Source organism: Phalacrocorax carbo, chromosome 12, assembly GCF_963921805.1.
Source record: "Phalacrocorax carbo chromosome 12, bPhaCar2.1, whole genome shotgun sequence".
NCBI classification, from domain to species: domain Eukaryota; kingdom Metazoa; phylum Chordata; class Aves; order Suliformes; family Phalacrocoracidae; genus Phalacrocorax; species Phalacrocorax carbo.
Window position 1 is genome coordinate 4,568,781 of NC_087524.1, and position 20,765 is coordinate 4,589,545.

Below are 20,765 nucleotides of genomic sequence, written 5' to 3' on the forward strand. Positions count from 1 at the left end.
CTCTCTATTTGATGGTGGTTTTCTGCTATAAACCAGCATTATCTCAGGAGACTGTTTTGTTTCTTCCTGGGAAGCTTTGAACAGGGCAAACAGGATAATGTCCTGAGTCTGCAAGAGACAGCATAATACCACCACAAATTTCCAGACAGCCTCAACCTTCGTTATTCCTGGGTCAAAGCAAGGTGCTGGGGTGCCAGGGGCGTTGCTCTCATCCCTTTTTACCAAGCTGCTTTTTGTCTGCCGCCACTTCCTTACCACAGCAGCCCTTCTTGCTCTTCAAGCACTGGTAAGGTGCAGTCAAGTTTGCGCCGCCTGGCATCTCACTTGCTGCAGCCCCGGCACTGCTGCTAGGCTCACTAACACTGCTGAAATTCCTTCTCTGTAGTCACACAGTGCCCCAAAAGAGGGTTTAACAGAAGCAGACGGCAACGCTGGCAAAGGCAGCCAAGGGCAGGCAGGGTTGGGGATGTTTGGGGAAGAAAAACCTGAAGCTGCTTCAAAAGGGGAAAGCTATGGGCAGGGAAGAGTCCAGCTCCTTGGGGGCAACCCCTGCTTAGCAGGAGCTCACCTGGCATTTCTATCATGGCAATTTGCACCAGATTTCTATGCTTTCCATACGCTGGGTGGCTAGGGGAAAGGAGAGAGACACGCCACGAACCAGAAGTGATGCGTGAGCAGGTTGGCTCAGCCCAGAATCACGCTTATCTGCCTGCTGAAAGCGAGGACATTTTGATACCAAAGGTATGGCATAGGTACTCCCAGCTGGCTTTTCTTTGCCTGAAACAGCTGAACATTTGCCCTAGGTGTTTTCCTTTCTTTCAGCAATATCCATATATATCCTATTAAGAACACAAAGTAGCTCGTTTAGGTAACACAAGTCTTACCAACATGTCATCTTTCCAACACAGCGCATTAATCCCAGTCAGGGCTACATTAGTCCGCTACTGGAATAAGACACTAACTTCTAGCCATACAAATTATGCAGAATGAGGATTTTGGCCACTGAAACAAAAACACCTCACAGTTTTCTCATTCCTAACACTTCAGGAAGAATTGGATAAGGCATTTGCTCTGGGATGGCAAACAGCTGCCTCTGTTCTCTCAACCAGGAGGACTAACGGCTCCGATCAGACTCGGAGTCAACAGATTGATCCTGACTGGCATCCTTCAAAAGTCGGGTGCATTGACAGGCTGCATTTGGAAGAGCCGTACCACTCTTAGCTCCTGTGTTTTGTGTTTGTGGTGGTGCGGATCCTTTCTGTGTCTGAGTTCATACCACAGCTGTGTGCCTCTGGGATATAAATATTTATTGGTAAAACATCAGTGAAAATTTACTGTGTAGCATAACTGTGCTAAGCCAACCGAAGCAGTTTAGCTTCGGTTCCGGTGCTGGCGGACGAGAGCTGCGTGGCTGCATCACATGAACGGGGTTGTTTGCCACACCAGGCAGCCCTTCGGCTGTCTGCAGGTGAGTCGGTGCTTTCTGCACCCAGAAAGTGCATCTATTTGTTCATGCACCAGCTTTCTGGAAAACTCTGGCCACCTGACCGTATGGCTCTTAGCAAAATAATTTTAATATATCAGCTTTGATGATTATATATTTTCCTACCTTTGCTATGAATGTTTTAAACAACATACACACATTTTTGCTGAACAAAATCTGTCCTTTTTTTTTTTTTTAATGTTCTTTGAGATTGGAAAACCCAAACATGTTCTTGTGGGACTGAAATGACGATAGGGCTGCCTGTCAGTTAACGAGTCCTGGGGTATTCCCATATTTAATAGCTATTAGGTATGAAGATAGAATTAAAGCCACTTCAATTTCATTTTCTGGCAATATTGCCTTTAAAGAAGTTCAAATACTAGCTTAGAGGCCAACTGAAATGCTTGCTTGGGGAGGCAGGAGAGGAAAGGAAGACCTTTAGTTCATGACATGGTTTTAGTTTGTTAAACTGCAGAGTGTTTACATTTTTGTTTGCTAAATGTAGAAACAGCCCGTCTCTTTCAGCCGAGTGGCATCTGGGAATGTGTGTCGAAATACAAAAAGCACAGAGCAAAGGAATGGCTCATTAAGCTGCAGCGGGGTTGTCCTATATGTTTCTGGAAGACATTAGTGGGAGGATATGTTCTAAAATATGTTAAGAAAAAAGTAGAACCTCACATTTCATCAGCATTTTGTGTTGTTCATATATGGCACGCGATTTTGTCGAGAGTTGTATTTCTCCCATAACCAGAAAGGTCACCTCTGCTTTCTGCTGCAGTAACATTCATGCTGCAGAGGCCACAACAAAGGCTTATGGCTTTATTACTATTTCCTCACATGCCTATGTTAGTTGTTTAAGTGTCATATTGCAAAATCCAAGTTTACACGTGCTACTGAGCAGGGCAGATGGCATTGAAGCACGCTGTGTGTGCGGACACGCTTTGGTGTTGGGGACCATTTTACTGAAAGCACAGGTTTTTCAATCTGCTGGAAGTTTGCTTTGAGGCATCTCCAACATGAAGCAGGGGCTGAAAATCACTGCAGGGCTTCAGAGATCCCCGTAACACTTTGGTGATGCCTGGGGGCCCTGTACCTGAGCTAGAGGCGAGGGTTCATCCTTTCAGTCCTGGGAATGAGGTCAGCACTTAATTATCATAAAAAGACATAGAGAGTTGAACCTGTGATACTTATACTCCAGCCTCTGAAAATAAAAACATAGAACAGCTATCCACTGCTGGCTGCCTTTTGAATTAATGATAATTGGATTTAAATGTGATGAGTTCACTAATAGGGTGGCAGGAGAAATCTGTGTCATGCACCAAGGTATATAGATGGGGTGGATACTGATATTAACACTGGCAACAAGTATCTTCTTAAAATATTGGCATTAAAGAGAAACTATCAGGGGTTTCCATTTTTTGAAAGGACAATCTGAGGTGGCATTTTTGAGGAAAAAAGCACAAACCAGTGGTGACCTGCCTGGGGGTTCTCCAAGGTGGGCCGGGGATGGGGAGGAAGCATGCGGGGCTTCAGCAGCACACAGCAAAGACCGCCAAGGGCCGGGACCTTGCTCCGTTTCCTGAAGCAGGAGGAGCAGCCTTCAGAAGCTTAGGAAATCCTGCTGCAAATGAGGGGAAGTGGTTGTCCTGGGCTTCCAGATAAAACCTTCTCTAATCTGTGCACTAGCACAAACTACACTGAGAAAAATGGACTGACAAGATATACCTAGTGTTTCCCTTCCCAGCTGCAAAGAAAGCTACCTACAGTTCAGGATCCCGTTTGACAAAGTACTATGCAAACGAGACATTTAAAGCTCCGTGTAGACTAAAATTCTCTATTGCACGGTTGTAGCTGCCCACACCTGGGTCCTGTGGTACTTTCGGCGTAAGTGGCATACCTAAAAAATGGCGCTATTTTATTGGTGAAGGACAGAGAAAAAGGGGAAATGAGAATACCAGTGTCTTTACATCCCAGCTCCAGCAAGCAAATCTAACTATTTTTGCAAACAACCTTCATCACTCTAAATTCATCCTAAGAGAGCTGAAGCAGAGGTCTAAACACCTGATTTTGACAGCACATGCAGACTAAATGAGAAAATTCTGCTTTTGATTGTTCAGTCCCATCCACGAATCTCCAAATTAGCCCATCAGACAGTTATTAATTAACATCACGCTAAAATAAATATCTTTATTTAGTAAAACATAAAAAGGCCTTGGGCAATCCCCATTTTATGTCAACAATCTAGATTTACCATTAGGGTAAACTTTTTCCTAAAATCCTGTGATTTTTTTTTTTTTTTTAACTTGAAAGGTGCTCAACGAGGACAGAAACATTTAGTGAATCGGGTCCAAGAGACATTTCACCATGCTCAAGGCAGATGTTATCAAGAAGGATCATTTGTATTGGCAGTCCTTCAAAGGTTACCCTCTAACCATGCTCAAATCAGGTTAGTCCCACAGAGAACTCCTACTTTATTTTGGGCATGGCTTCAAAGTCTGCAGCTACACAAGTTAGATGATGACTGTTAATTTTTAACTGACATTACAGTTTCTTGCTATTAAACCTGAGTAACCTATGATTGGTAAATACGTATTTTTAGACATCTGCATGTTAGTAAACACATGGAGGCTGATCCAGAAAGTTCCGCTCCCCTGGGTTTTCAGAATGATCCCCCGGCATTTCAACTTCTTCGGTAAAAAATTGGAATGGTTTCAACTTCAATGGGTTGTAAGACTTTTTTTCTCCGGTGCCAGCTAAGCATTATGCCGGTGCATTTTAGAAAATCAGCAAACTTTAAAAGTCAGAAATGTTTTTTACTTCCTTTTCTTTTCTTCTATTTGCCCATAAATGGGAGGAATGAAAAATTAAAAAAAAAAAACAACACGTTCTTTTTCACAAGTTGTGAACTACTCTTTTACCTCTGTGTTGTGCAGGCGACCCACTGTTGGGCAGCCTGAGAAGCTGGTACAGACCTCTGCCAGTCACCAGACTCGGATTTAAAAAAAGAAATGGCACCGCTTATTTGCACTTATTTTACATGAACTTTGAGGGTGAATCACATAAACAAAGCGCCACTCCCAGCAAATGATGTTGGCATTTAATTTACCCTCACTGGGTATTTAGAAATTTGTTTATGTGGGAGGGTTGTACCCTTGCTGCACGCTCATGCCAGGGTTTCCGCAGCCTCCCCAGTTTCTTTTGCTTGGGGACTGGGGAGTCGGGGGGTGAGGAAAAGTGGATCTGAGACTTCCATTGCAATTGTAATAGTGAGATATGTTCTTTATATTCCTCTTTGGGTTTTTTTTGGGGGTGTGTGTGTGTGATATTTTTGTTTGGTTTTCTGCTAACGAAGTTGAGTGAAAGATTGAGGGGGAGGCTGGTAAGATGCACTGGTCATTTCTGAGCCCCGATTCTTGCAGATTCAAAGGTCTGTTCCAGAGCTCTCCAAAGCATTAGCAATGCAGAGGTTTGCTGCCGTGGGGAGGTGGATCTGCCACGCAGCCCCATCTGGGGCCAGGCCTCCGGCCACATCGATTAGGGTGGAAGCCTGGAATCGTGTACATTACAAACTTCACCTTCCCCACCTCTAGAAAGGAATCATGTCCCCAAGGGAACAAGTTCTTTCTTATCCTTTTCACATGAGGGAGTCCTTGGTTCAAGCCTAGGATTTTGCTTATAGGGAAAAAAGCTCAAACCTACTTGTTGGCTTTAGCCAACTTAGTTTTACTTCTTTTCTTTCTGGAAAGATTTAGCACATGTTTAACATGGATCTGTAAAGCTGAGAATCCTCTTTCCCTGATATCTCCAGCCTTCCTTCCCCAGCAGCAATTTTCTGAAACACATCACTTTGTCTGGCCTGTCACTGATTGAACATTAGCTATTCTGAAAATGTCCTCTTTTTGTCTAAAGGGATTTTGTCTGGCTGCCTGACAGAAGGCTGCGAAGAACAGCCCCAGCTCTCGGTCTGCCGCACGCCAGTGCGGAGCCCAGGCTGTCGCTACCCCGGTGTCCCAGGGAAGATGCTGACAAGCTGCACCACCTTCGCTTCTGAAAATTGCCAGAGTCAAAGGGAGGATATTAATGAAGTTTGGCATCGTGGTTACAGTTGTACTTTTTCTGAGGCCAAAAGAATAGAATCAAAACCATGAGCTAAAAGATGCACCGAGATACTCACAGTCACTGGAACATCGTCACCGTTCAGCAATGTGCTTTGATAAAGTATAACTCTTTCCTTTATATAGCATAGACCACTAATAAAAAGACCACAATTAAAAAGAATCTAATATAAACACATTACAGCTTAGACCAGAGATTTTCCTGAATTAGTTCCTAGTTGAACAAAATGGTGTCTAATTTTATTTCAAAATTGGCATTGGTGGAGTATCTACCATAGTCCTTAGCAAATTGCCCCAGCAAGTCAGACGGTCAAAACTTTGCAGTTTACTTAAATGATTTGGTATTGGCTCCTAGTTTTTGTATCTTGTCACACGGTTAAGTTTCTGGTCCTTCTATTCTCATATTTGCGATCTCCATGTAGGTACTGAAAAGCCGCAGGCAAGTTCTCCCAGAATCACAGAGAGGTGGATGGGGGCAGGGGCCGCTGGAGGCTGTCTTGTCCAAGCCACCTGCTCGAAGCAGGGCCACGTAGAGCCGGTTGCCCAGGGCTCTGTCCAGTCCAGCTTTGAACATCTCCAAGGATGGAGACTCCAAAAGTTCTCTGGGAGACCTGTTTCTGTGTTTGATTACCCCACAGTGAACAAGTTTTTTCTTATGTTTAAGGGGAATTTCCTGTGTTTCAGGTTTTGCCCGTTGCTCCTTGTCTTGCCACAGTCCTGTCACTGCAGAGGCGTCCGGCTCATTCTTCTTTACTCCTCACCACAACCATCAGGTATTAAAAAACAATGACACAGTGTTAAATTAATTACTCCCTGTGATCTCAAATTCTTATTAGAATCCGTTTCTTACCCCTTCGGTGACTACCGCCTGGCTTCTTCCATTTTGGACAAATTCATTTCCATTTGCAAATGTACATTAATCATGCAGCTTGTCGGCTCATGCAGATTGAATTGTAGCAGTGGGTTGGCGCTTTGCAGTTTGACAGCTCTCCGTCTTCACGGTAAATTGTCATACATGAATTTAAATTGGTTCTGTGTTTGAGATTTGCTAAAGTGGTTCGAGTGAAGGACCGTAGCAAACTTGCTTTTGCTCTTGCTCCGAAGTCTGTGTTCCTACGCAGTGTAACAAGGGAGAAGAGTGGGAATGGAAAAGAGGCAGAGGAAGAAGGAACACTGTTTGGATGACCTAATTTGGTCAGGGATTTGGAAGTTCGTAATAATTTGCAGTTTACTACTCTCATTTGGTATTTCTACACTAGGAGTAGATTTTACTTGCAGGATCTGGCAAAGGGACTGCTACGACTTATTAATAGAGCTTTGTTATTCAAAAGAGAGATTAAGATAGAAATTAACTGACAGTCTACCCACATTTGCACTTTATAATTCACAATCCAGTGCATGAACAGGAACACTCTATTCTACAAACTTGCTCAGGTTCCACAGATCTGTAGATCTTGAACAGACAGGCCAGTGACTCAAGGCAATCCTGCTAAGAGATGCTGTAGTCATGGCTCACGAAAGCCCACTAAAGTCACGACCAAAAGGTATGAGTCACTTCAGTGTGAGCACCGTGACCCTTCATCCGTGCGCTGGGCATTTATCTGACTGCTTTCCAGTTAGTGGGAACTCGAAAAGTGCCTCGTCTGTGAGCTGCTAATATGCAACCTTAGGTTGTTGAACTCAGCCTGAACCGTATTTATTTTTACTTCTGCAGAGAGGACACGAATTGTCCTTCTGACACCAGATCTGAGTAAGTAGGTGCATTCCATGTGATCACATTCTTTCTATTGCAGGAGGCAGCAGCAGACTCCAGCGCTTCCTCTCGGTACTCTGTTCCTATATATATTGCTGCGTGGCATGGATATGCTTACATGGTCATGTGGGAAAAGGATCGTGTCACTTGAGAAAATGTGTAGGAGTGAATTATTCTCAAACAGAGACAAGAGAGTCCACAGCAGTTCACAGTTGAGCAAAGCTGGCAGGTTTTAGCAGAAAAAAAATTGCCTGAGTTGCATACGGTCTCTTACGCTACGTGCAGTAACAACAGAAGGGGTCTTGGGTCCCAAAAATGCCCAATATTTTGATTCAGCCATAAATTAAAGGCAGATTTTACAGATAGGAGTCTCACTCTTACACGTAAATAGCGGCTCAATACTGTTTCCAGCCCTTCTCCAGACTTGAGCGAGACTCTGATCTCGGTTCCGCAAGTCCAGGGGCTTCGCTCTCCCCATGGTTCCTTCATGCCAAGGAGGATGCGCTGGCAGCTGGGGAGCCTGCTCGCTGGGATTTGGGCTGGTCCTGTGTAGCTGGTGCCGTTGTTCTCATTCCACAGCAGAAGCCGCAGGGGAGGAAAGGGGCAACTCTTTCTCCCCTCCTGAAAGCAGAAGTGTGAGACTTGTTTCTGTGGTGGTCACTATATCTTGAGCAAATGAAGGAACCGAAACCTTCTCGGAAGTCATTATAAAGCCTAGTAGGAAGTGCTGCAATGCTGCTCATATAGTCAGCTTTCAGGAGAGCCCTTACTGTCAGACGTGATATGCTTCAATTAGAAACTCAGCTTAGCAAGAAAAGCGCTCTTTAGACTGCAGGGCTGGTTCCCACAACTTATCAGGGTGGCTCCTGTGGCTAGGTTTTACCCAGGCACACAAGAAGTAACATAAACTCTTGCTTCACATGCTAATACTGCAAGGATGGCAACTCAGAAGACAAGGAGAGTGGTGTGATAACAGGGAAGGATTGTCCAGCTTTTATGGTCAGGCCTGGAACAGGGGCAGAAGCCCTAGGTGCTCTTAGGAGATGCTCAATATTTTTCTTCTTAGGTCCCCATTCCTTTCCCAGAGCCTGCAGAACCACTGATATATAATTTCCATACGTAGCCTCCCCGATGACATTCAGTAACAGGGATAAAATGGAAGGGCGGAGGGGAAGCGCACAGCATCCAGGATCATTGCATGGTAGCAACTGGACACAACCTGGTGTGAGAGCTGCTTCTAAATAAGCAAGAGCTGATGTCCAAAAACCAGAAGTGTTTTGTTGAAGCCTGAATGACTTCTATGTCTGTCTGACCACCTCCCTGAGTAGCTGCTAGCTTTTTCTTTCAGTTTCTTTTGTGATGTCGCAGAAGGGAGATTTCAACGCTGCTGTCAGTTCCAGCCATTTCTCAAGATGCTGGGCAACAGTCAGGCCTCATGTAGTCAAATCTGTAAAAGCTAATTCTCAACTGGGCTTTCTCTGTACTTGCATAATTTCTTGCCGCTGTTCATTAGAGGCTTCCTGATGTTTGTCTCATTTTAAGAAAATAATCCAAGCCAGCCTATGCATAGAAACTCCAGAAATCTCCGTGTCTTCCAATGGCCTTGAGACTCAGTTCCTTTAGTTCTGCTGTGGGCTGCAGCAAAATAAATTGACCTCTGAAGGGAAGCAAAATGGAGCTTGATTTATTTGGTCAGGGTTCAACCTTACCTGTAGCACAATGCAGCCCTTCTCTCCGGGGCTGACTAATATCCACATAATAACAAGTGGCCTTTGCAGAGCAAGCTGAGCAGCAGCGCAGTGGCAACAGCAAGTCTTGACAGGGCTTGCTAACAAGCAAAGAGGGAGAAACATTGGAAATGCAGTTCGTGGCAAAAGAAGAGCTGCAAGAGATCAGAGGAAAAGGAGACGAAAATGATCAGAAACACTTGAAAATTGTACAGATGTTATGACAAGAGCTATAAAAAGGAAGGCAAGGAAGGGAAAAGGCAGCATGAAAAAACCAGCAAGTTAGCAAAGGGCGGACTGAATTAGCTGTGTACACACAGCGGCTGCCAGAGGAAGAAAGGAGCAGAATGCAATGTTCTTTCTGGCCAGAGTCAGTCCAGCATGGTATTGCAGCAGCACACACGGATAAAAAATCTGGACTAGATCCAGTAGCTGAAAAGAGAATACAACGTGATGGAAGCAGGAATCCTTTTTATAGCCAAGCTACCGTAAGGTCAGCAACTAGATCTCTCTGTGATCCAATAATTGTTATCTGCGGAAAATAGCCCAAGATAAATCTCCATTACCTGAAGCATAAGTGATTCATTGGGCTTTGGGAGAGATGGTCAGTTCCTGAGACCAGCCTGGGGAAGCCGCGAGGTGTTTTATTTATAGTCAAATAATTCGATTCACAATGTTTGAATTGTAATTAAAGATAAACATTTCTCATGGCTTCAGCAAAACTTACAACTAATGTCATAGTCTGTTACAGACAGTATGGCAAACATTTGTCAGTTTTTCCAAACATCCTGGAACAAAATTTATTCAGCAATAATGAGAAACTTACTAAGAAATGGACTTGTGAAAAGCAATTGGACATGCCACCAGTAAAATTTCAAGCAAAGTTACAATCTATAAATACTTCTCCATTGCTAACGTGCTGAAGGTAAGAATCAAAATGCCAACAGTAATTTATTTTTTGAAAAAAAAAATCCACTGGGCTGAAAGGCAAGAAAAAAAATTTGCACGACTAATTTTAGGAATCCTGCATTACTTTTTAAGAACCGGGCTCTCTGGCCACGGCTGAACGTTAGAGCAAGGTGCGTTCTCTACTGCAGCACGCCGAAACCCTAATCCCCTACCACCACGCCGAAACCCTAATCCCCTACCACCACGCCGAAACCCTAATCCCCTACCACGCCGTCAATGGCAACAGCTGCTTCTCAGCACTTTTGAGGTACAGCGTCAACTCTTGCAGTAGACACTATAATGTTTAAGCTACCTGGAAGCATCCTACCCATCACAGCTTTGTCAGGAGTTATATATCCTTTCAAATAATTATAGGGTGCTTTATGAATGTATAGTTAATAAACAGAGAATAAAGAAAGCCTGTTTTTCAAATAGTGAAACTTATGAGCCTGCACGCGATATATTTACACGTAGGTGACACTATTGAAGAGACAGGTGAAATTTCGATATAATTTTACCACACAAGCACTGAATTGTACAGGCTGCAAGTGCCTCGTACATATGGCAGCAAATTCCATATTTCTGCATTCTGATGGTAGATATTTAGGTGTGCCTTTAGATTGGTACGTAAGGACATGTAAGCTGTTGCTGTCAAGAGTATTTGGAGTGTGTTTTTACCAACATATTTAAAAACAGACTAGAAAGAAAACCAAACTATGGTGCTTTTAAATGTTCTGACCTGAGCAGTTATTAAGGACAGACAATCATTTCAGCCAGCTTACAGCTCACTAAACAGTGTGGACCTGCTATCCAAAAAGAAAATTCAGAAAGATCCAGAACTGTACAAAGCAGCAATGTGTTAAAGCAGAGGGAGATGCAAAATGAACTCTGTATTTCAAAACCCTTCAAGTAAAAACCTGTGTCCTCCTTATGCCTGTTAAGAGAGCTGCTACTGTGGAACTGTCATGAAAAAGACCCTAGAAGCAAAGCATAGTACAGACAGCTGGAAGGGAAGAGCCTGTGTCAAGGGGGTGTTTGCTGGAGTATATTTTGTGGACATGTTACATGGAAACATTTTAATTCTGAGGGAAATGGAATACCTGCTTTGTTTTATCCCCGTAATGCTGACGCCAGGGCCCTGGACTGCCAGACTGAGAATGTCCAGGGAAAATCCCAACAACTGCAGCTGCAGAAGCACCTGCCCTGCCAGCACTCGTCTTAACATCCTTTAGGACTGGGTTTAATGTTAAGAGCTGTCCCAGGACAGCCTGGTTTTAACCATCACATAACAAAATTATTAATTTTAAGATTATTTTTTTTAAAACAGATGGAGCTGATCACTCAGCCTAAAGAGGCTTCCATGTAGGAAAACTGTTTCCACGTTGTTTTATTTATCTGTATTTTCATACAGAGTTATGCCATAAGAGCAGCTCTTTAACTAGGATATGTCGCATGGAAGTTTATTGTTTCTCCAAGCATTTTGGAGCACTTACCATATCCAAGCTCAAGTCTTCCCAGTTACAGCTGAATGCAAATAAACTACACTTAAGAAGCAAGCTTAGCATTAAATGAGAACAACCCTCCATTGATTAACCACCATTGTAGTACCGTTTACAGTGGGTTTCAATGTTGCTTCTGTTTCTCTCTTAAAAAACAAAACTGCATATTTACCATAGAAACTGTCGTGAGCTATAATAAACAAAAGCACACTTCAGAAAAATCACTTATTTTGGAATGATCATAAATATTTATACCAGACAGACCATAAACAGCACCTTAGAGACCACGCTCTGTTTATATAAATCCCTCGTAATTTAGAAAATACTGATTTGATAGACTGAGGCAGCCATAGCCAACAAACATATATTTGAGAAAACCGCTATAGAGTCTCCCGTGCCTGAAATTTTCCCATTCATACAGCATTCAGCTTTTGTTTTCTGATTAAAGCTACTTATAACAGTTGCCTGCCATATTTTGTTTTTAAACTGTCTATTCATCCTGAATTCTAACGCTGGAAAGCCTGCTTAGGCCCAGACATTACAGCTGGAGTCACCCAGACAGGTCCTTTCAGCCCTGCTGCCAGCCACGCACCGGGTTTCTGCAGGAGACCAGGAGTCCATCGGCAGGCGCAGGGCTTCAGGCTGCGCGCAGCGGGGACCGTGCGTGGTTGTGTGCCTAGCACACCGGCGCTCCCACCCTCCTCAGCTGCTGCTGCAATAGAAACCAAATGATTTATTTACAGCAGTAAAGAAGTATTTGAATTATACGTGGTTCAAAGGCACTTCACCGTCTGGTCACACAGGCCCAAGAGAAGGGAGAAAACATGCAGGCGAAGGAGGAGAGCAAGGCAAATCTTTTGGTGGCACTTGGATTGACGTAGAGCTGTTGAGAAACCATTGTCCTAGAAACGATTTCTCTGAAAGTGTTTTTAAAATTTGATCTTGGTCTCGGGCCATGTAAGTCTCATTTTCTGCTCAGAACAGATGATTATCTCTAGAAATAAGTCTGCCATCCATGGCTTATAATTGCAGTTGGAGGCTATTTTCAGACATTCTTAACCCAAAATGATATAATTAAATGTTAGTTCTCTCCACAGACTGTATATACAAGACAAGACAACCATGCTGCTGAAAATCCTTCTATTTGCAGGTTGTAATGGATTGTGCAGCAGTGTTGTCCACTTAAAATCATTTTTTATTATCACAGAGTAGAGCCTGTGACTGTCCTTTCCTGATCAAAAGGAGGGCCTACCCACTTCCCTCATCCGTGAGCAGGTTCAACGCTGGGGTGTGGGAAATAAAGGAGCAGCTGAGTTTCAGAATCTGCACCCGAGCCACTAGCAGTAATGGCACTGGTTCCCCAGTTATAATGAGGCCACATTCCCCAAAACAAAAGTATTATTTATCTAACATTTCCTATCCTGCAGCAGAAAATGGGAACCAAGTTGACCAAAAACCTTGCTAATGAGAGGTCATTTGCCAAGTTGCCATGTCCCATTAAGACGGCACGGTGTTTTACACACTTGCATTACTGTACTTTTTTCCCCAGTTTGAGCCGAGTTTCCTGAAATGAAAGCGATTTCATATAAAACGTGAAGGCACGATGTGAGGAACAACAGCTGAGGGCCCTGGGTGTGCAAATACCATGCACCTGGTTTTAGTGACACAGGCTGGGGGAAAGGGCAGCTCTTCCAGAGGATTTTGAAGCCTGCATGATGGAGGTAAAGTGTAACTGAGCTACAAGATCTGCATTTTCTCTCTGATATCCTGATATTCTGATATCCAGATTATGTTGAACTGTCCTTGGTCGTGTTCTGTGTTAGTATTATAATAGTTTAACAACATTCTTAGCAAATTTACTTAGTTAATCCAAATAAAGCCGAACTCCCAAGAACATGCCAGGTTTGGTGGGTTGCTGAATCTGTGTTTTTATCAGAACGTTTGTTTTGGTGCTTTGCCCATCTGCGAGACCTCTCTTACTACTTTTTAACTTCATTGCTCATTTGTTGCTGCTCTGCCCATAAATCAGCGATGGCATCATATGGTTTCAGCTGCAACTTTTTCTAAATATATCTAGTTTATATGGAATAAATTCAAGTCACTGTGTGGAATAATGAATTCTCCAGCGAACCAGCCAGAAAGATGTTTCTCAAGAAGTGATGAGGCTAGGACAGGGTCCTACAAAAGCACTTCCCTGAATGCTGCTGTCTCACTGGCCCTTTCTTGATTTTTCTCTAGAGAGAATGAATGTTTCTTATAGCATAGCACCTGGCCTTCACATGAATTCACTCCGTTATTAAAAGCAAGAAACCCCTCAGAACCCCCAAAAAAGTGGATCTGGGGTTCAAAAGGTGGGGGGAGGCGTTGGACTTGTGTGCACTGAGCTTAGAGATATATAGGGGAACTTTTCAGAAAGGCAGGGGAGCATATGGGAGAACCAGGGCTCACTCACTGTCTCCCTCTGGAAGGGACCTTTAGAGGCCATCCAGTCCAACCCCCCCTGCAATGAGCAGGGACATCTGCAACCAGATCAGGTTGCTCAGAGCCCCGTCCAGCCTGACCTTGGATGTCTGTCTCTAGGGATGGGGCCTCCACTACCTCTCTGGGCAACCTGTGCCAGGGTTTCACCACCCTCATTGTAACAAATTTTTTCCTTATATCCAGTCTAAATCTACCCTCTTTTAGTTTAAAGCCATCACCCTTGTCCTGTCACAACAGGCCCTACTAAGAAGTTTGTCCCCATCTTTCCTATAGGCCCCCTTTAAGTACTGAAAGGCCGCAATAGTGTCTCCCCAGAACCTTCTCTTCTCCAGACTGAACAACCCCAACTCCCTCAGCCTTTCCTCATGGGAGAGGTGCTCCAGCCCTCTGACCATTTTTGTGGCCCTACGTCCCCACATCACGTCCTCTTAACTGACAGTCCTTGCATGTTTGCTACGCAACCCTAACTCATGTTGGTGAGATGGATGGCTTAGATGCAACTGAGCTTGCTGCTGTGAAGAAAGGTTTAAGCCTAGAGTGCTAGTGCCAGCTGTCCTCTATTTGAGGTCCTTTAAGCAGCATTGTCCCCAAAAATATGGAGGACTTGGGAATTTAGGCTCTTTTTTTGAGAGAGAGAGAGAGGATCCTGGACTGTCTGTGTCTTACAGGTTGAGATCAAGTTGTTGTACTGAGCATAAAAGAGTACCTTCTGGCAGTAGGAATGTGAGCTTGGGGTCAAGCTCTGACATGGGCACGTGGAATCCTTCTCCTCATGGAAATCAAGCCCAGGACAGTTTTTTTAATGCAGCTCCAGCAAGGAAAACCTCCCACTGAGCATGACTGGTGGGCTGGGGGTAGGGAAGGATGCCTACCACTGACACTTCTGGCATTTCTCTCAGCAATTAAACTCGGGGGTTTTTTTTTGTAAAGGCTCATTTAGCAGTTCTGAGAGATATGATATGACCAGTAGATCCCAGAAGCACTCAGAGTATAAAGGGTAGACTGTGAGGCATCACAGCCTTCATTTTCCAAAGATTTAAGGCTAGAAACCCCTCTGTCTTCTGAGCCTGCAAGAAGTTAAAATTGTGGTTCCTTGTCATGCTCTTCATATCTGTGCTTTTAAACCCACAGCCTGACCCTGCATATTTTGGGGACTCAGTACTCTTTGCGCTATAAAGGGACCTGGCAGAAGATCCACACCCCTCTTCCCTCCTCTGTGAAGCTTTATATAGCCACAGTGCCCAATAGTCTGCCCGTCTGCATTGCCCCTGTCATCCCACGTGTAAGGCTGTGACTCAGGCTGACCTCAGGAAAGGTCTGGAGGACAAGCTGGATAGTCAGAAATGTGGCCAAAGTGCTCTGTGGACCAACCTCCTGTAGCTTCAGAGCAGCCCACTCTCCTGCTCAAAGCCACGTTAACAAGAGCAGCTCCTCGCCTTGCTGACGAGTTCTTACATTGGGGCCAGCTCTAGAAGGTGCAAACCTGACTTAGCATACTTTTAGCTCCCTGAAGCCACCATGAAAGTCCCTGAGAAGCCACCCAGGTACAGTCTTTGCCAGAGATATAATTTCTTCGTTGCCCGATTCTGCTGTATGCTCACCGCTCAATTATCCAGGATAAGGATGAGGTGGGATAACCAGATAACACAAAAGAGTCATGATATAAAACATATGTAAATGAGGCTGTAAGAACATACTGAGTGTGTTCGCCTTTGCCATCAGCTCTCTGAAGAGGAGAAGAAGAGCTTTAAAAGTAAGCAAAGCTGTGTCTGAGGTGAGCATAAAACATTTTCTGTCATGAGCTCCATAATAGAGGCAACAGCTGAAGGCAGGGCCTGATTAATCCACAGTTTGGGTAAGTATATGTGTATTTCAGATTATGTCCCAATTTTAAATTAAAAAGAAAACCCTGTTCATTGAAAATGAAACTGGAACACTTCAATATGGGAACTGTTGTGGGATCTCCTTGGAAACGCAGTAGTTGTGTCCTTATGGTACTGTCTGGTAAAGTAAATTTATGAATACATATTTTGCTACTTCAAGCATCACTGAACGCAAAATAACACATTAATACACTTTATTTCTTATTAGGGAAAACATTTTTCGGCATCTCAACTATGTTTATAACAAGGTATTTATCAGTACAGTTTGGACAAATGTGTCAGTGTAGACTTTCTAGCCACCGTTAAATGCTTTGAAAAAACATAACTTTTCACACTGAAGAAATATTTAACAACTCTGTAAAACCATGTAAATAAATTAGCTATATTAGCTGTATTTTTTTCTGGAAAAGGCAAATACATTTCAGAGAGGGCATCTGCCATTTTCTCCATGAAAATCGGTTTCCTCTGAGTACACTCAAGTTATCCATGAATGCCCTTTATCTCTTTAACTGCTACTTCAAGTATTATCAGGGGCCTATGGTAATCTTATTATGCATCCACCTTTCTTTTTAAAGTGAAGGGAGGGCCAGAGGTCAAATGACAGAGCCCTTGTTGAAATCCAGTGGAAGCTTCATTGCACTGAGTCCAGATCCAGAAAGGAACTTTGACATCTGAATCCCTCTGCTCCCCTAACTCCATTTAGCTGCTGCACAGGCAGACGCCGTCTATACCAGCTTCAGGTTCTGTCGGTAACGTTGCCCAGTTGCCTCGTTCTGGGACTGTGTGCCCCAAAGGCACCTCAGCTGTGAGAAACCCCAGCAACTGAGCACCTACTGCCAACTCATTCCTGTTGCAGGTAAGTGGAGGAATACATTCCCCCCCCCGACAGCTTCAGGAATTGCTTGTGCATTTTATCCAATGGCAATTTCAAAATATTTAAGTGTTCACAGGGCAAGGCAGGTTAATACTTTAAACAGTAGGCTGTTAAGATAAATCCTTTTTTTTATTATATGCAAGGAAGCTTTATGTCTATGGTGCACAGTAGAATACCTTGAAAAAGGCGTTTCCAAGCATTTCCTCTCAGATTTGGAGGGAACATTAGCTCGTGGGCAGGACACCCTCCTAGAAGACATTATTTTTACTATTCTCAGGTGTGAAAGGGAATCAAACTGGATGTCCTGCATGGGGGTTGAGGTAGCTAGTGACAATCTGGCACAGAAACGCGGGTCTGAGACACCAGCGGCCACAAGAGTTCCCACAGCCTGTGCTCCATCTGGCAAATTTGTCCTCGGAGTTACCGTTCTCTGTGGTCTCAGTGAGGTGCTAACACTGAACTGGCGACGAGGGCATTGATTAGGTTCGTGCACCGTGGATGCTTCTTACAGTGTGTGATGCCTGCAGTCTTCTCAGAGTCTTGAGGAAGGAAATGTACTGAGCAGAAACCTCAGTAACTCTCTGTGCTTGGAGAAGGACACCTTGATGTCTTCACTGTTTGCAGTTCAGCCCTTGAGAGGCAGAGAGGGAGTAAATGGTGGAGTTATCACAGCCAGGCTACCAAAATGCCATTGCCAGTTAATATCAGCCTCCCTCTGCTGTCTTTAGATCCCTCTGATTCTTTTATTTCACAGAAATGGGAATCTTGAAAGGAGATAAGTAGGTTTTAGTCAGACTTTCAAGAAAGGAATCAAAAGGGGAAAACCCGAAAGCATCGAGGACATTTGGCAGTGCTGAATTAAGAGAAATTTTTGAAGTACAATTAAGTAAAATGCAAAAAAAGTTATTGAGAGGAGCAAGGCTTGACACACACTTTCATATTGAATGGTTTCCATAACCATGTAGCTTTTACAGATATATTTTTGAAATGCCTTGTTTTCCTTTAGGAAGAGCACGAGCAGTCTCATTTCTGAACTTAGGGAAAAGTAGTTGCATGATCAAGACCCAGCTACAGGCTTAGCAGCCTTCATGTCTGCTGGGATGTGACTTCCCCTGCACACCCACAGCACTCTCATTCCACTCGCATCTTTCCCTACTTGGCATTCAGATGGCCTCTTCTGCTTACATTAAAAACTCAGCACTTTCCTTCTGACATGCCTTCAAAATATTGTCAACTTTAAAGAAAATATTTGCAGAATGTAACATCTTTATAATAAGTAAACAGATAATGAAACGCGATTTTGTAAAATTAGGACAGCCATAAAAAATACTGTATTAGCGGCTACAAATGCTGTTCAGGGTATTACACAAAACATATTTAGGAGATAAGGAAAGATTATCCACTTGGCCTTATAAAGCACTGGGAGGACAGCATGTCATTGCTGTACAATACTGCGAGGCAAAATATGCTAAGCATTGCATTCCTTAAGCCACAAACCAGAAGTTTCTCGGTCTCATGCTGACCCTTTACTGATTCGTCTCATACAAAATATCACATAATTAGTAGGTTTTGTTTGGAAAGATAGACCGGAAGGGGAAGACACTGACAGCCGGGGTCAGCGTGCTGGCAGGGCGGCAGGGAAGCCTGCAGACTTACACGTCCCGCACAACAGTCTGCGCCGTGCAGCTCCGTCCAGTGACGGTTCACCCTCAGCCTCGTAAATAGCTACTCTCAGCTGCACAGTTTTAAAAAGAAATTAGAAATAGTTAAATTTTGGAAGAAATGCTTTTGACTTTAGTTTACATTGCTAATTACTGTAATTTATAACAAACATTAACTAAGCCAATCACACAATTAACTGCTGATTCCTTTTATGATATTGGTATGCAGTGCTGGTTTGCTCTTGTTTTAATGGATGCTGCAATGTAACCCCATGGTGGATTCATTATATAAATCCAATCTTTATTGTTCAGACAGTAGATTTTAACTCTGCAGTCAGACTGACATCAGTACGGCACGTCTCTGCCATACCTGATCGGCCATCTGCCTCCAGCCCCTTCAGAGCAAGTATTAAGCCCGAAACACATGAGAACTGGCAACGATTAAAAAGGCAGAACAACTGGAGAATGAGGTTTAATTGCTAGTGCCTCAATTGTGCCAGGATAATACTATGAGCACTGAGTCATCAGAATTAACTGATTTCTAACTACAGTGCTGTGTTTTGTGAGAATCGAGAGAAGAACATTTGATAGGGTAGACAAATGTGAAATTGCACGTAGCACTTAGACACCATCCCTGCCCTTCCACAGTGCTTTAATTTACAGTCTGTAAGTGTAATGGGATAGCATATTTCAGGCTACTACAGAAAGCCTTTAGGATAACTCTCTCTTACATGATCCCCTGTGATTTTGAAGCTCGGACCTGATGACTCAGGTGTGATGATTTCCAGTGTGATATTGCTAATGAAGTGTTCTGCTGAATCACCTTCAACTCCTTCACCACTGTCTTTCCTAAAGATGAAGTGTAATTACTGCTGACTCACACTAGCACACACAGCCTGTGAATTTCAGGCAGGGTGTAAGGTGAGAGTAGCTCTGCGGCAAGTTTGGGACCTGGGGACGCATGAGAGGAACAATTGGAGGGAGCCCGAGAAGGGAGGCAAGCACGATGGCAGCATTACTGTGTCGCCTGACCAACAAAACCAAGGGCTGTCCAAGAGAAATCTTAACTGCTTGCAGCATGTTCAGCACAGGGTGGGAAATCCAGCCGGAAATCAAAATTCATAGAATCATAGAATAGCATCATAGAATCATTAAGGTTGGAAAAGCCCTCTAAGATCATCAAGTCCAATCATCAACCCAACACCCCCAGGGCTCCTAAACCATACCCTGAAGTACCACATCTACATGGTTTTTGAACACCACCAGGGATGGTGACTCCCCCACCTCCCTGGGCAGCCTGTTCCAGTGCCCGACCACTCTTTCAGTAAAGACATTTTTCCTAATATCCAATCTAAACCTCCCCTGATGCAGCCTGAGGCCATTTCCTCTAGGGCCTTCTACTCCAGAAGCAGTCTTTGCAATAAGAATGTATTTGTTAATTGTGTTTGAAATATTCAGCAGGCCTGCAGAAACATGAAAACGGGTGAAATGGTTTAGATCAGCCACACCTTCACACCTCCAGCTTCTACTCCACTCATTGCTAAACAAAATTCAAATTTGACCTGTAGCTGTGGCCTTTGCTGAATGAAAGGAGTAAAACCCCTGTGAAAACAGCAAGGAATAAAAATACATGTATTCCCCAATTATGTTTCCAAATCAGTGAAATTAGCTGCAGGCTCTCAGCACTCATCTCCCCATCACTGGTCCATCTGTCAAATGTAGGAATCAAACAGATGTTTGAGAGGAAGCAGATGCTGGCAGTACAACTATTTTCAGTGTCTCCTTAGAGCTGAGGAATATTTCCTTTAGCAGTGCTAAGCTGCAGCCCAGCCATCCCCTTAACCCTGTGTCTGGAGCTGGCTGGGCTCTGCTTGGCAGCCAGCGTGGGAAGCGAGGCGCTACGGCAAGCGTTACGGACCGGATGGTGGAAATCATCCAGGGACTCCGGTCCACGTTCTGTCCTTTTTCACTTTTGTGCTGTTTGGCAGTTTGAGAGGCAGTCACACACATCCCAGATTTATTGAAGGATGGAGACACTTAATTTGCACCATTATGTGAAGGGAAATCCACACTGTCCGGGAAACTATGTGTGCTTGCGGTGTTGAAATGGAATGCCCTTTGGAGAACAAAAGAGGCTTGAACGTGATGGGCCAAAGTCACTCTGGCAGGACTGGCATTAGTTCAAGAAGAATTGCCCTACAGATACTTCTCCCTCACCAGCGATGTCAGACCAAGCTGGTCATGTAGTCACAAAACCAGCAAATTCGTAGTAACACCACAGATCATTTGCAGGAGGCCAGAATTTAAAGTCAATTGGAAAAAAAAACATTAAAAACCACCG

General features: G+C 43.9%; 1 long non-coding RNA gene across 14 annotated transcripts in view; it reads left to right on the plus strand.

Moving 5' to 3' along the window:
- LOC135315475 (uncharacterized) overlaps window positions 1-20,765 on the plus strand; it is a 63,574-nt gene that overhangs the window by 7,963 nt on the left and 34,846 nt on the right. For 8 of the 14 annotated variants that reach the window (XR_010374955.1, XR_010374954.1, XR_010374953.1 and 5 more), the window contains 2 exons: window positions 3,794-3,929; window positions 5,393-5,952. This is a non-coding gene — a long non-coding RNA (uncharacterized LOC135315475). Of the gene's footprint in view, window positions 1-3,793; window positions 3,930-5,392; window positions 5,953-6,282; window positions 6,372-7,391; window positions 10,178-13,074; window positions 13,247-15,728; window positions 16,746-20,765 lie in introns of those variants that run through there. The other 6 variants (XR_010374961.1, XR_010374962.1, XR_010374959.1 and 3 more) reach the window with 3 other exon arrangements.